Source organism: Ambystoma mexicanum, chromosome 1p, assembly GCF_040938575.1.
Source record: "Ambystoma mexicanum isolate Mex_15411 chromosome 1p, UKY_AmexF1_1, whole genome shotgun sequence".
In the NCBI taxonomy this organism is placed as follows: Eukaryota; Metazoa; Chordata; class Amphibia; order Caudata; family Ambystomatidae; genus Ambystoma; species Ambystoma mexicanum.
The window spans coordinates 587,888,422-587,901,371 of record NC_090921.1 but is presented as its reverse complement, the minus strand read 5'-3'; the positions used below and the strand labels follow the sequence as shown (position 1 = coordinate 587,901,371).

The 12,950-nt window shown below is 46.7% G+C and overlaps 1 protein-coding gene across 1 annotated transcript in view; it reads right to left on the bottom strand.

Annotated features, from left to right (window-relative positions):
- LOC138497794 (mucin-3B-like) overlaps positions 1-12,950 on the bottom strand; it is a 261,045-nt gene that overhangs the window by 201,444 nt on the left and 46,651 nt on the right. The window lies entirely within an intron of this gene.

The window sequence follows — 12,950 nt, the reverse complement described above, 5'->3', positions numbered from 1 at the left end:
CGAGGGAGGAGCGTGTAAAAGAAGGGGGCGCAGGCCAGCAGCACTCAGGCGGCTTGGAGCACATTCTTATACCAGTGAATACAGCCCATTTCCTGAGCTTCCTGATTGGCCCACGCCCCATGCCAGGGTGTTAATGTTTATTGATTTTTCTCAGGAAGATGATGGCTCTGTGAAGTTGCCTTCATTTCCTTTTTGACACAATGACAATGGGCCTCATTACACGGACGGCGGTAAGGGTTAACGGTCACCGTTAATGGTACCGGTGACCGTTAACCCTTACCGCCTTACTACGAGGTCCCTTTGCGGGTTGGAGACTTTAACGCCTGCTTTTTGCAGGCGTTAAAAACCAAACCGCAAAGGTACCAGGGAGCTGATTACGGTACCGCAATTTGCGGTGCCGTAATTAGCACCTTCCCCATTCCCATTATACCCTATGGGGCAAAAATGGGAATGGGGAAGGGCAATGGGGGAAGGGGGAATTACCGCCCCACCAACCTTGGAATAGTGCGGTAATTCCCCTTTCCTCCAAGGCGGTGGCGGTATTTTACCGGCATGGACCAAGGTGCTAATAGCACCTTGGTCCACCGCCGTCCGTGTAATGAGGCCCATTGTTTTTTTTTTTCTTCAAGTCGTTGAATGGCTGCATATTAAAGATAGAAAAATAAGAGAGGTGGTGGGGTCAGACAAATCAGCATGTGTCAGAGCCCGTCAAAGCTCCTTCCACGGCCCCTCCTCCCAAAATGTCAGACAAGTCAAACGTATTTTGGAATTAAGCTCTAAGATGTACCTTTGATCCTCTTGGGTCACTAAGCTCGAATTGGGTGACCAGATTCCTGTAGGATTTTCCCTTGGGATGGTGAAAAGACTACACCTAGTATGTATTTCAAATGACGATGTATTTTGCTCAATTTGATCTCAGACAGGTTCTTCTTAGAAATCTGTGCTGGCTTCCTATGACCTTCCAGCTCTCCTCTGGGATCACCATGGGGACTCTTAAAACTCTATACGACCCCTTAGAGAACTGTGGGTTGGCTCAGCTCTGTAATCGCACAGTATATATTATTCTATTAGGTCTACTGGTCTTTTTGGACAAGTTACTCTACTTCAAGCATGGCAAGTGGGAGAAGAGGTGGGAGTGGGGCAGGCACCAAGTATTTCCAGATCAATTTAGCATTATCAGTTTAATGATACTGTTGAGTTCCTGTAATTGACTTTGTAATAAACTGTCTGGAGAGTATACAGAGGAGGTAAACATTAATTAAGCAAAAACCACTGAGAAGGGGCGCATTAACAGCAGGCAATTGCCCGAGGCCGAAGGCACAGGTCAAAGCAACGAGAGGGCCTTAACGAAGTCCCCAGTGCCATTACCGGTTGTTAATGCCCCCAACGAGGCTGTTATAGCTATTAGCAACCAGGCATGATGTTCAGGATATTTTTTTAAAGTAGAGAAAAGGCATGCTGGCCCTTTCTCAAGTTAAATTTAAAAATACAAAAGAAAATGGCTGCCATGGAACAAGGAGCATGCCCTATTTCCATTTCCATGGTGGCCATCGGAGTTGTGATCGGAGAGGGGAGGCGAGCAGGCTGGAAGCGTTTGAAGAGATGAAGAGGGGAGTTTATGCTCATGGGGGAGCAGGCAGGTAGTAGGACACAGTTTTCATTCGGAGGTGAAGACCAGTGCCTGCATCCCAGGAGGAAATGGCAACCTCCGGCTACTTAGGGGGCTTGAATGCGCTCAATACCATGTGCTAATACCTGCCTTTTGAGCACCCTAATTGAGTGGGAGGACGAGTGACATCCCCTTCCAGTGCTAATAACTGTTAATGGCATCCGCTGGCAAGTAGGTGGGTGACAGAAACACCCGCCTCCTTCTTCTTCACTATCATACTGGACAGAAAACACATAAGCAGGGGCAGAGGGCTCCTTTATGTCCCACGGCCCACCATGAGCAGCAAGGCCTTCGGAGCTCCATATGCTATTTTTGCAGTACTTGTATGTTCGTACGAACTGAGGTTCGAGGACATTGCACTGACATTAGATAGCATTATAACAGAAAGACAAATATTGCAAAAAATACACACATTCAGTGCTAGTAGGAATCTTTGACTAAGTGCAAAACTAAGCCATGTTTATCCTTCGGCATGCCACCCGACCCCTTGCATCCATGGAACTGTGCCGCCAGTATAGCATGCCCAGGAGAAGGAGAGCTTCACAAATTAACTGTAAAAGCAACAATGTCTTCATTGACTCCTGTTGCTCTTAACAGCCGAGATTGGGGAGGGCACAAGGGACGGATTCTGCATGATGGCATCACAGGATGTGATGTCACATGACTGTTGACCCAGAGGCCATTACAAGTGACATAAGTGACATCACAGATGTAAAAAAAAGAATGACAATATGTGTAATGCTAATAAAGTGTTACTAAATAAGACACCATGCTATTTTAGTTAGCAACAAAATATATGCTTGGGTGTTGCCTTGATATGTTATATGTGCTGCAAAAATGACTATTCGCGGACTTTGCACTGCAAAAATACACTTTGCACAGTTCCATGAATCGGGGTTTGTGTCGGCAGTGCAAAGTTACTTTTCAGCAGTGCAAAGTCTCTTTGAACCGTGCAAAAGATTCCATGAATCGGGCCCCAAGACACTTGTTCATATTGAAACGAAAATCTCAAAAGATAACAGTATTGCCAGAACTGCTTATTATCCAACAACACCTGAGAACATTACAGAAACATTAGCAACATAGAAACTCCCTGTTGCTGGTGCTTCCCGACGCAAGAAGGGGGGTTTCATTTCATCTCAATGCCTTTCACCAAAATTCCTTTTCATTGCAAACCATGTCATGACACAAGTGGCTTTTTGCTGCACTTTCCAATTAAGCGATATTGGTTTTCAGTGCAACCTACTTCTCCTTTTGCATTAATGTATGTTTCATTATTTTTCTTCAGCATTCCTTGAAACTTACGTGTTCCCATAATTCTTACTTTTAACCCAAGCCATAAATAACCCTTACTCTAATTCTACCCCTAACCTAACCTTGCCCCTAAACGTCTCCCCGACTAATCATGACCTTAACCCTAACCTTGATGCTAACTCTAACCTTCAGACTAACCCATACTGTACCTATAAATTAAGCATTTGCAGTAACAGGTGAACTACCTAACCAGTGTGGAAGGCAGAATAATAATATGTTGTGTTTCATTTAGTGCTGCATATCGAGAATTCCAGCTTCAGGGCACTTGGTGACAGGTTGTACTAATTACCATAATCATTACTCACATTTGTGGCCCTCAAATACACACCCAGTTTTGGAGAGAGCAAAGCAAGGGAGCTTAGGCATTCTCAGGGAGGTTTTGCTAAGAGCCCCCAATATATTCTTAGTTTTGGCTATTAGGTGGCACTGAAAGTTCTACCTATAACGCCGAAACTATTGTCATTAAAATACGAGCTTTAACGTGAATGCTTGAAACAGGGGCTTTGGATGCAGGTTTGTTGTAATGCTTTTCAATGCAGATTGGCATATGAGGATGGATACATGGTAGGTTGACTATGTGTCCCACCCATTTAATGCTCATTGCTAAGTGAAATGTATAGGAATTTCTTCCCATTCCAACCAATTTTCTTTCCAGCCACACCTCCTTTTGCGCTCTTTGGCTCAATTTCTAATGTCTGGTGGATTTGTCGGCCATTTTTACTTCCAAAATGGTGGCCGTCATGTTTTAATGTTATTAAAAAGTTATTTGACTTGATAGATTCTTGGCTATGAAAATGTCCATGACCTTACTTGTGGGTGTTTGGTCTAGCGTTTTCTGATGGAACCAGTACCTGACTGGATGCGCAGTATGCTAGTGATGTGATTGGCTCTGGAGGACGTGTTTGTTTCCCAAGACAGCCATGAGCCATTTTATTTCAGCATTGGAAAAGAAACGTAAGGCTGTTTAGTGTATTTTTATTTATAAAATGTGTACTTGTAAAGTTGGCCAGCCTATCTTGCGATGCAAACTATTACCACATCCGAGATATCTTTGTGTAAGGTAAAATAGAATTCAGCATCTGGAAATAAAACAGAGAGCTGCACATGCGCAGCTTTACAGGAGACGGGAACACTGCAAACTGAATTACTTGTAACACTGGCAGACTTCCCACGTGTACTACAGCACCACACACAGCTGTCTTGGCATATACAATGTTTTTATACATGACACATTTCCTTGTCTCAGTATTGGCTTCAAGTTTGTTTCAACCAGAGTACTATATGAACTAATTAGGCTTGGCGGCATCCTCAGCAGGATGTATTCAGGAATCGACCCTGTGGAAGCACAGTGAACGGGTATATAAGGGTGTGTTAATTAATGAAACCAGAACCGGTTTTTGTTTTTTACTGAAATCGCTCCAATATGCAGTCCGCGAGGGCTCCCACTATGACAGGGTCTATTTTCCCTTACAGCCTAGACAATCACTCAACGCCTGCGGCCATGCTTCTCTATTTAGTGCACTATACAGAAGCGCTTTCTGGTAGTAATATGAGTCTGGAGCCTGCGACGTACAGCTCCCATGTAATTCAGAGTGTTCCTATCTTGTTTAGAGATCACGCGCCCTTCCTACAACGCTGCAGCAAAGCAAGGTTGTTTTTTCTTTGACCACGTTGCAGCGATCTGCTGTTCAAGGTAACTACGTGACTGCATATTGTGTATTCTATTTCCCTCTAGCAGCACACAGCATACAACTGCTGCCCATGCACTTTTGGTTGTAGATGCTGCAACCCCCCACATATTTTACAAATGGTCAGCGACCCCACAAGTGTTGCTCACTGTGGCCCCACTTCTCCTACGCTGATCTGCTCACAGCAACTAAGTGTTTCCTTGCTAAGGTATTGCACTGATTCTATTCATGTTAGAACCACGCAGCAGCTTCTCTGTTCTCTCTATTTTTTATAGCTTTAGTTCTAGGCTGCCACGATTATTGGCATTAGTCGCATTACCTTGCTCGTCACTTTTGGCCTCTCGCGAAAGTGCCACCATTAAGAAAGTCTATTGTGCCTGTCCTCCATAGACACACACACTACCCCAGCTCTCTACCGCCACCCACCGTAACCCTCTCTTTACCCCCACCCTTCCCCACTCTCTAGCCTCACCCTCCCTACCCGCACTCTGTATACCCAACCCTATGTCCACTCTCTCTCTACCCCCACCTGCCTGACCCCCACTCTCTCTATGGCCCCCACCCACCCAACCTCCACTCTCTCTATGGCCCCAACCCACCCAACCGCCACACTCTCTGTGGCCAAACCACCAATCTCTCTATGGCCCCCAACCACTGACCCGACCTCATCTCTCTCTATGGCCCCCAACCACCCAGCTGACTTCCACTCTCGCTATGACCCACGCCCACCCACCCGACCTCCACTCTTTCTATGGCCCCCACCCGACATCCACTCGCTCTATGGCCCCCAAAACCTCCACACGCTCCTCCCACACCCGCCCAACATCCACTCTCTCTATGGTCCCCACCCATCCGCCGACCTCCACTCTCTCTATGACCCCTACCTGCCCACCCGACAACCACTCTCTCTATGACTCCCACCCACCCAACTGCTCGACCTCCACTCTCTCTATGACCCCACCCACCAGCTCGACCTCCACTCTCTCTATGGCACCCAGCCACCCACCCGCCCAACCTCCACTCTCTCTATGGCCCCCAGCCACCCACCCACTCGTCCGACCTCCACTCTCTCTATGGCCCCCACTCACCCACCCGCCCAACCTCCACTCTCTTTATGGCGTGACTGGCCCCCACACCCACTCCTCCTTGCACCCAGATGCCTGTAAATGCAAAATGCAAACAACAGTATTAAAACTCCAAAACTATTGGCATTGCCAATGCTTGTTTAAAATGAGGTCAATATGCTGCATTTTACATCAAGGTTTTCTTAAGAAATTGCATTAAACGCTTTATGATTTGCTATCAGTTGAAAAGGAAACATGAGGTATTCTAATTCTTTAGAATCCAAGTTTGCCCCAATGCACATGAGCATTTTACTGCAGCAAACCATGTGCATGCCCACTTGCACATTGCACTCCTGTGAGAAAGACTAGATGCACAGGAGACAGCTGCGTGGTGATCAAACAGACAACTATAAATGGCATGCCCATAGAAACTTCGCCAATATTGAATATCAGGAACAAGAAATGCTGAAAACAGTCTGAAATATCACACCCGGAAATATAACACACACCAAAAGTCATGTGTCAGTTAATAAAATACATATAAAAAAGCCAGAAAATAAGAAACAGTGAATGCTGACAGCACATGCAAGTGCGCTGTCACCATCTGTCAGGTTATTTCCCAAGTACATCTAGGTATTGCTAAAAAAAAAAATAAAAAAAAAAACTGGGTTGCTCAATAAGAGGAGGGTGCTGCTCAAACATTCCTGGATATCCCAAGGTATGTGAGATGGAATGTGCCACCGTGCTACGGTACTGAGCAAATGCCCCATGGCACTCTTCATTACAGTGGAGCTCTGCTCAGTGTGGCAGCATTTTGCCACGGCTGTCTTCACATGGCCAAGCCAAGCCAATTTACAACTGCCCTACCTAATCACATATTGCCATGCAAAGTTCAACAATGCCATCCTGGGTTTGGCAAAGGAAAGCACACACAGGTTAGTTTCTACATGGTTTATTGCCACGCCAGATTGATCAGTTTAGCAATACAGTATATTTGTTACCATAATGCCTTCAGAATGTTTTTATTTTAAGTTTCACACTGCTCACAGACAATTGCCATGGCAGGTGTAAATTGTCCTCAGAAATAGACAATGGCAGGGCATGGCACTGCCAGTGGGGCATTTAAGCACATTGTTATGTTACTTTCCACAATGCACCTAGAAGATATCGATGACAAATTCAAATGACCCACAGAAAACGATCATGCCTGTTGCAACAGTGCCGTGTCAGTGTTGCCCCAGTTTGCATTCAAGTGTCCATATTCTCCCAGAAAATGCCCATTTCCCCTTTCCATCCAGTGCTGAACACTGCACCATGTCCCTTCCCATCACCCACAGAACTACCCCAGGCTACATTGCCACAGAATATCCCGAGTCACTTCACACTGTTCCCAGAATTGCCCCAGCCACTTCACATGACCATCAGAATGTCCCCAGACCAGGCAATAATACCCTAAGGATTGCCCAGGTTACATCAACCTACCTTCTTCAGAATCACCCCATTCCACCTCACATTCCCAGAATTTCACCACACGACTACGAATGGACCCAAACATGGTCCTGTGCCACTTCCCATTGTTTTAGAACATTGTTCTGCATGTAGTTGCCAGACACACACATGTGAAATCTGCACCTGCAAACATCACGCACAGGACATGCAAGTGCTCTCATTTTCAGTCAAATACACACCACCACACATGAACACATATCAGCACACACAGAAACGACATACGTGCAGCCATGCAGTCTCCTGCCCTTTGCTCAAGTTCATGGCATCACACACAGCACACACAATTCATTGTATTCGATCATAGAATGCTTGATAACGCCCTCCTGGGCAGCATTGTGCCCCCTGGTTCTCTGCTGTCTCCACGCTTGATGGAAATGAAGGGGACATTACCAGTGTCCTGGGATATCCTCTTACTGCTAAGCAAGATGGGGCTGTAGGAGATTGGCCAGGAGTGGGAAAGAATAGAGAAAGAAAGGAGATCATAGAAACTGGAATGTCTCCCACCTTCTTTCTGTGGAGAATTGGGAGAGGTTCAGAAGGTCCTCCCTCAATCTCTCTCTATGTGAACAGGGAGGTGAAGGCATGTCCTGTTCTAGGGAGTGTATCTGATGATTGAAAGCTATTGAGTCGTTTGCAAAATGTGCCCACACCCAAGAGGTCACTCTGACACTGTTGAATTGTTAGTAAATATATCATGGGTGTGCAGAAAATAAGGCAAGTGCTTTGAGAGCTTGAATTCCAAGTGTGGAGTGGGCAAGAGATTGGAATGGACTGTCTGCATTTAAGTCATTTCACTAATTGGCTCAGGAAGAACAGGGTATTGAGCTGTCTGTTCGAGTTACCAGTAGCATGAGAAGGGATCACCAACTGCCCAGAGATTCAAAGGCTACTTAGAACATAAAGTCTGTTTGTGGATAGGCCACACATGGAACACTTCATTTTCTCCCTTCCCCTCCCTTGACATGCTCCTCCTCTTGTCGAGGTTGTACTGTTTAGCGTGCAGCGAAACCGAGTGGCGTCCAATAGAAACTCTTGTTTGGTGGTCTGGGCCACTCAAAGGTTTTTGCTGCCCTGGGTACAGTTACATTTTGATTTGCTTTCTCCTACCCAGGGAAGTTGGCACCCTCTTGCTAGTGGTTCCCTTTAGGGCCTCCTAGGATTTTCTTTCCCTAAAAGCTGCCCTGTGAATGGTATGCGGCAGGAACACAACATACAGAATGGTACTCTCGGAGTAAAGGCCGCCATTGTCATAAGTGCTGGCTATTTGGACATATTTTCCAGATACGAGATTCGGCAAAAAACACCCCACTGGATCTCGGATCCGGGAAATCCATTTGCATCCTTTGTTCATTTTAGTGCATCAGTGCTGCGCGGCTGTCCTACCAAAGGTAACATTCAAACTGGGATTGTTTGGATGAGGGAAGAGAAACCACAAGACCACTTCAGCAGCTGATCAGCAGCTCTGTGAGCTCGCTTGTTCGGATTGTACTCTGCAGGAAATACTTAAGTGCAGCTTTTTTTAGTTTTGCGCTTTTTATACTTTGCTTCCAACATTATGTGAAACGCTCCTCCCTTGGGTTATTTTCCAGGTGGTCATGATTCATCTTCTGAGAGGCAAATGTTTTCGTGGGGAGTGGGGTGGGGTGGGAACAATCCCCCGTCACTCTCTCCTCTCCTCGCATGTCTCTGGTGGAATCCCACAGTAAAAAAAAGTAATTTCTAGCACTGATTGTCACCTCACTTTCATTATGTTTTCTCACCACTGATTGTCACCTCACTTTCATTATGTTATTCTCAGCACTGATTGTTACATCACATTCATTGTGTAATTCGCAGCACTGATTGTCACCTCACTTTCATTATGTTATTCTCAGGACCGATTGTCACCTCACATGCATTGTGTTATTCTCAGCACTGATTGTCACCTCACATTCATTATTCTCAGCACTGATTGTCTCCTCACTTTCATTATGTTTTTCTCACCACTGATTGTCACCTCACTTTCATTATGCTATTCTCAGCACTGATTGTTACATCACATTCATTGTGTTATTCTCAGAACTGACTGTCGCCTCACATTCATTATTCTATCCTCAGCACTGATTGTCACCTCACATTCATTATGCTATTCTCTGCACTGATTGTCACCTCACATTTATTATTCTATCCTCAGCACTGATTCTCACCTCATATGCACTGTGTTATTCTCAGCACTGGTTGCCTGGTTGTCACCTCACATCCATAATGTTATTCCCCAAACTCTGATACTTCTGTGTTTTGCTTCCATGGAATGAACCGGGAAAAGGACCGGTGGCCACCACCAATATTGGATGTTCAAGTTAACAAACAACTTCGATGTGAGTTTCAAGGAGCACTGCAGCTGTTACCCCTGACACTCAGGGTTGCAAGAACCTATCAAGCGCAGAAGTGGCTGCGCGCGAAGGAGAGGGTAGCGCGGGGTGCAGTTTCACCAGGCAAGCTACAGAAGCCACAGAAGACCGTCGTCTTCAGGGCTGTTTTCCTGTTGGCACCCGTAGAGTCTGAGTGAAGCGCACAAAAACTAAATAGACTTGAGAGCGCACATGGTACCAATAATTGAGCGGCTCCATAGTCTGAAAACATAGAGGATCACTTGTACAATTCAGATAAATTCTACTCCTACAAATAGCAACACGTCCTTGAAGACAGACGCTTTCCGAAATGCATTGCCCACAGATGAGCTTGGTTCCTCTGGATTGTACGCTTTAAAATATCTGACTACATGATTATCAGTTGGAATGAGTTGTGAATACCACTTGGAGAAAGAAATTCTAAAGTAGTCTAGAGGCACAGTGGGAGCACAGACTGCACCCTGGAATGGTTTTCGGGTCTTTTTGTGATTGCTTCCTTGGAATGTCACTCACCCGTTCCCAACTATAGGAGCATCTCTGGGAGCGGTATAGCTGTACTGTCTGAACAACGAATCCTTCCAGGCTGGTGTCACATCCTTAAACAAAGCCTGACCTGGAAATGGCTGCCAGCGTGGATTATGGAGGGTGCCAAGGTACCTGCTACCAGACCAGCAGTTAAGACGGGGCACACAGGCGTGTTTAGTCTTGGGCATTACTGGACACGTTATGGGGGAGTGGAATAATCAGCATTAGGGTGTCGTGCCCTAGAGGAATGGGTACACACTGCCTATTTGCCTGAGAAGGGATGGTCCTCGCTGTCACAGCCCCGCTTACGCCAGGCAGGGAGCGGGCCCGAGCATGTCGGGGAATGTGGTCCTTCAAACCCGCCTTGCCACCTTTGGCCAAACAAAGCAGGCGGGAAGACGAGCGAAGAGAGGGTGATGTATTGAGCAGATGGCGCCGCAGGGCCCGAGTGATTTCTGATTCAGCTCAAAATTATTTCCCACCTCAAGGGCGTTCAGTGAGAGAGAGTCAGAGACGGACAGTTTAAAGAGAGAAAGTGACTTCACCCCAGCCTTCACTTAGCTCTCCCTGCCTAGAGCTGATCACCCGGGGCACCAGGAAGTGCACGTATTGCCCCCAATCGCAATGCAAAAGAGGGTTCCCCGCCTGCTGCCCGGTGGTCCCTCGCCTTCTGTGACTTCTGTAGCTTGCCTCGTCCATCTGCAGTCCGCGCTACCATTTCCTTTGTACCGTGCCCCCTCTTCTGCCGCCTGTCAATCCATATGGGTCCTGTGTGCTCTTTCAGTGTAATGAGCCTGCATGCCCTTCTGTGCAGTGCCCACTGCTCCTTCTCTACTCCGCCCATGCACTCTGCTATTATAGCCTGCTCTGTGCTTCGGTAGTGTGCCCACCCTTCTGTACCCTGCACATCTTACCCTGCCCCGCCTCCACCATGCCCTGCTCTGTGATGCCCTGCCATGCTCTTGGACAGCTTGTGGTCACTCTGTCGACTGCTCTCCTGTAACCTGCAGTCTGACTTCCAAAGCTCGCGCCTTCCCATTACCCTTCTTTCGCGCGAGTTTCTCTTATTTTTCCTGCTCTGATATTTTGTGGGCGCAGTGCAGCCGGGCCAGCATCCTCCGGATAAGGAGAACTTCAAGGGGATCACACAAACAGTACAGCGGGCTGAAGTGGGGGTGTGGCCACCTGGTGGATAGAGATACTGGTGTAAAATAGGGGGGCAATCAGGAGGCAGCGATGGATATGGGCACAGGTCCGTAGGGACCAGTTTGCATCAACCACAGACTAGGTTGTAGGGGCTGGCCTGAGTTAGAACAAAGCTAGAATTGTACAGATTAACTAACGCAACATATCGATGGAGTGATGAGAGACTGCCTTTTCATGCTGAAACTAGATCACTGTAAGGAAGAAATGTTGTCTATATCTCAAAAGACACCCAAATTACTGTGCGTTTTCTCCAGACAACAATGCTAAAAACCAACTCTATTAAAACCTCACCCTCTTCACGCACCACTCAAACTCTAACTAAACACAACCATACCTCTTAAACCACAGCAACCCGCACACACTTCCAGATTCACTGATGGAAGCCCGGATCTCTTTCACCCACCAGATCCACTGATGAAACTAGTATCTCTGATGCCCACCAGATCCACTAATGGAAGCCAGTATCTCTGATTCCCTCGTGATCCACTGATAGAATCTTGTATCTCTGACACCTGCAGATCCACTGATAGAAGCCAGTATCTCTGACACCCTCCAGGTTCACTGATGGAAGCCAGTATCTCTGACACCCTCCAGGTTCACTGATGGAAGCCAGTATCCATGACAACCACCACATTCACTGTTATAATCAAATATCTCTAGTGCCCTCCAGATTCACTGATGGAAGCCCGGATCTCTTTCACCCACCAGATCCACTGATGAATCTAGTATCTCTGATGCCCACCAGATCCACTAATGGAAGCCAGTATCTCTGATTCCCTCGTGATCCACTGATAGAATCTTGTATCTCTGACACCTGCAGATCCACTGATAGAAGCCAGTATCTCTGACACCCTCCAGGTTCACTGATGGAAGCCAGTATCTCTGACAACCACCACATTCACTGTTATAAGCAAGTATCTCTAGTGCCCTCCAGATTTACTGATGGAAGCCAATATTTCAGGTGCCGTCCAGATCCACTGAGGGATACCAGTATCTCTGATGCCATCCAGATCCACTGTTGGAATTTAGTATCTCTGATGCCCACCTAATCCACTGATGGAAGCCAGTATCTATGATGCCCTCCAGATCCACTGATGGTATCTAGTATCTCTGATGCCCAACAGATCCACTGATGGAAGCCAGTATCTAGGATGCCCTCCAGATTCACTGATAGAATCCATTATCTCTGATGCCCTCCACATTCTCTGATGGAAGTCTGTATCACTGATGCCCTCCAGATTCACTGATGGGACCAGTATTTCTGATGCCATCCAGATCCATTGATGGAAGCCAGTATGTATGGTGCCTTCCAGCTCCGCTGATGGAAGCCAGTATCTCTGATGCCATCCCGATCCACTGATGCAAGCCAGTATCTCTGACACTCTCCATATTTACTGATGGAAGCCAGTGTCTCTGATGCCCTCCAGACCCAGCGAAATGCAGAATTGGCAGACAGCCTCCACAGTAATTATGCAGTGACATCATAGCTCCTTCATTTTGCCACTGCAGGTCTGAATTATTTTTCTTGCCTTTGTGGCCTTTTTGCCTGTTTTTTTGCCTCGCACACCTTAGTGCTCAATGCAAA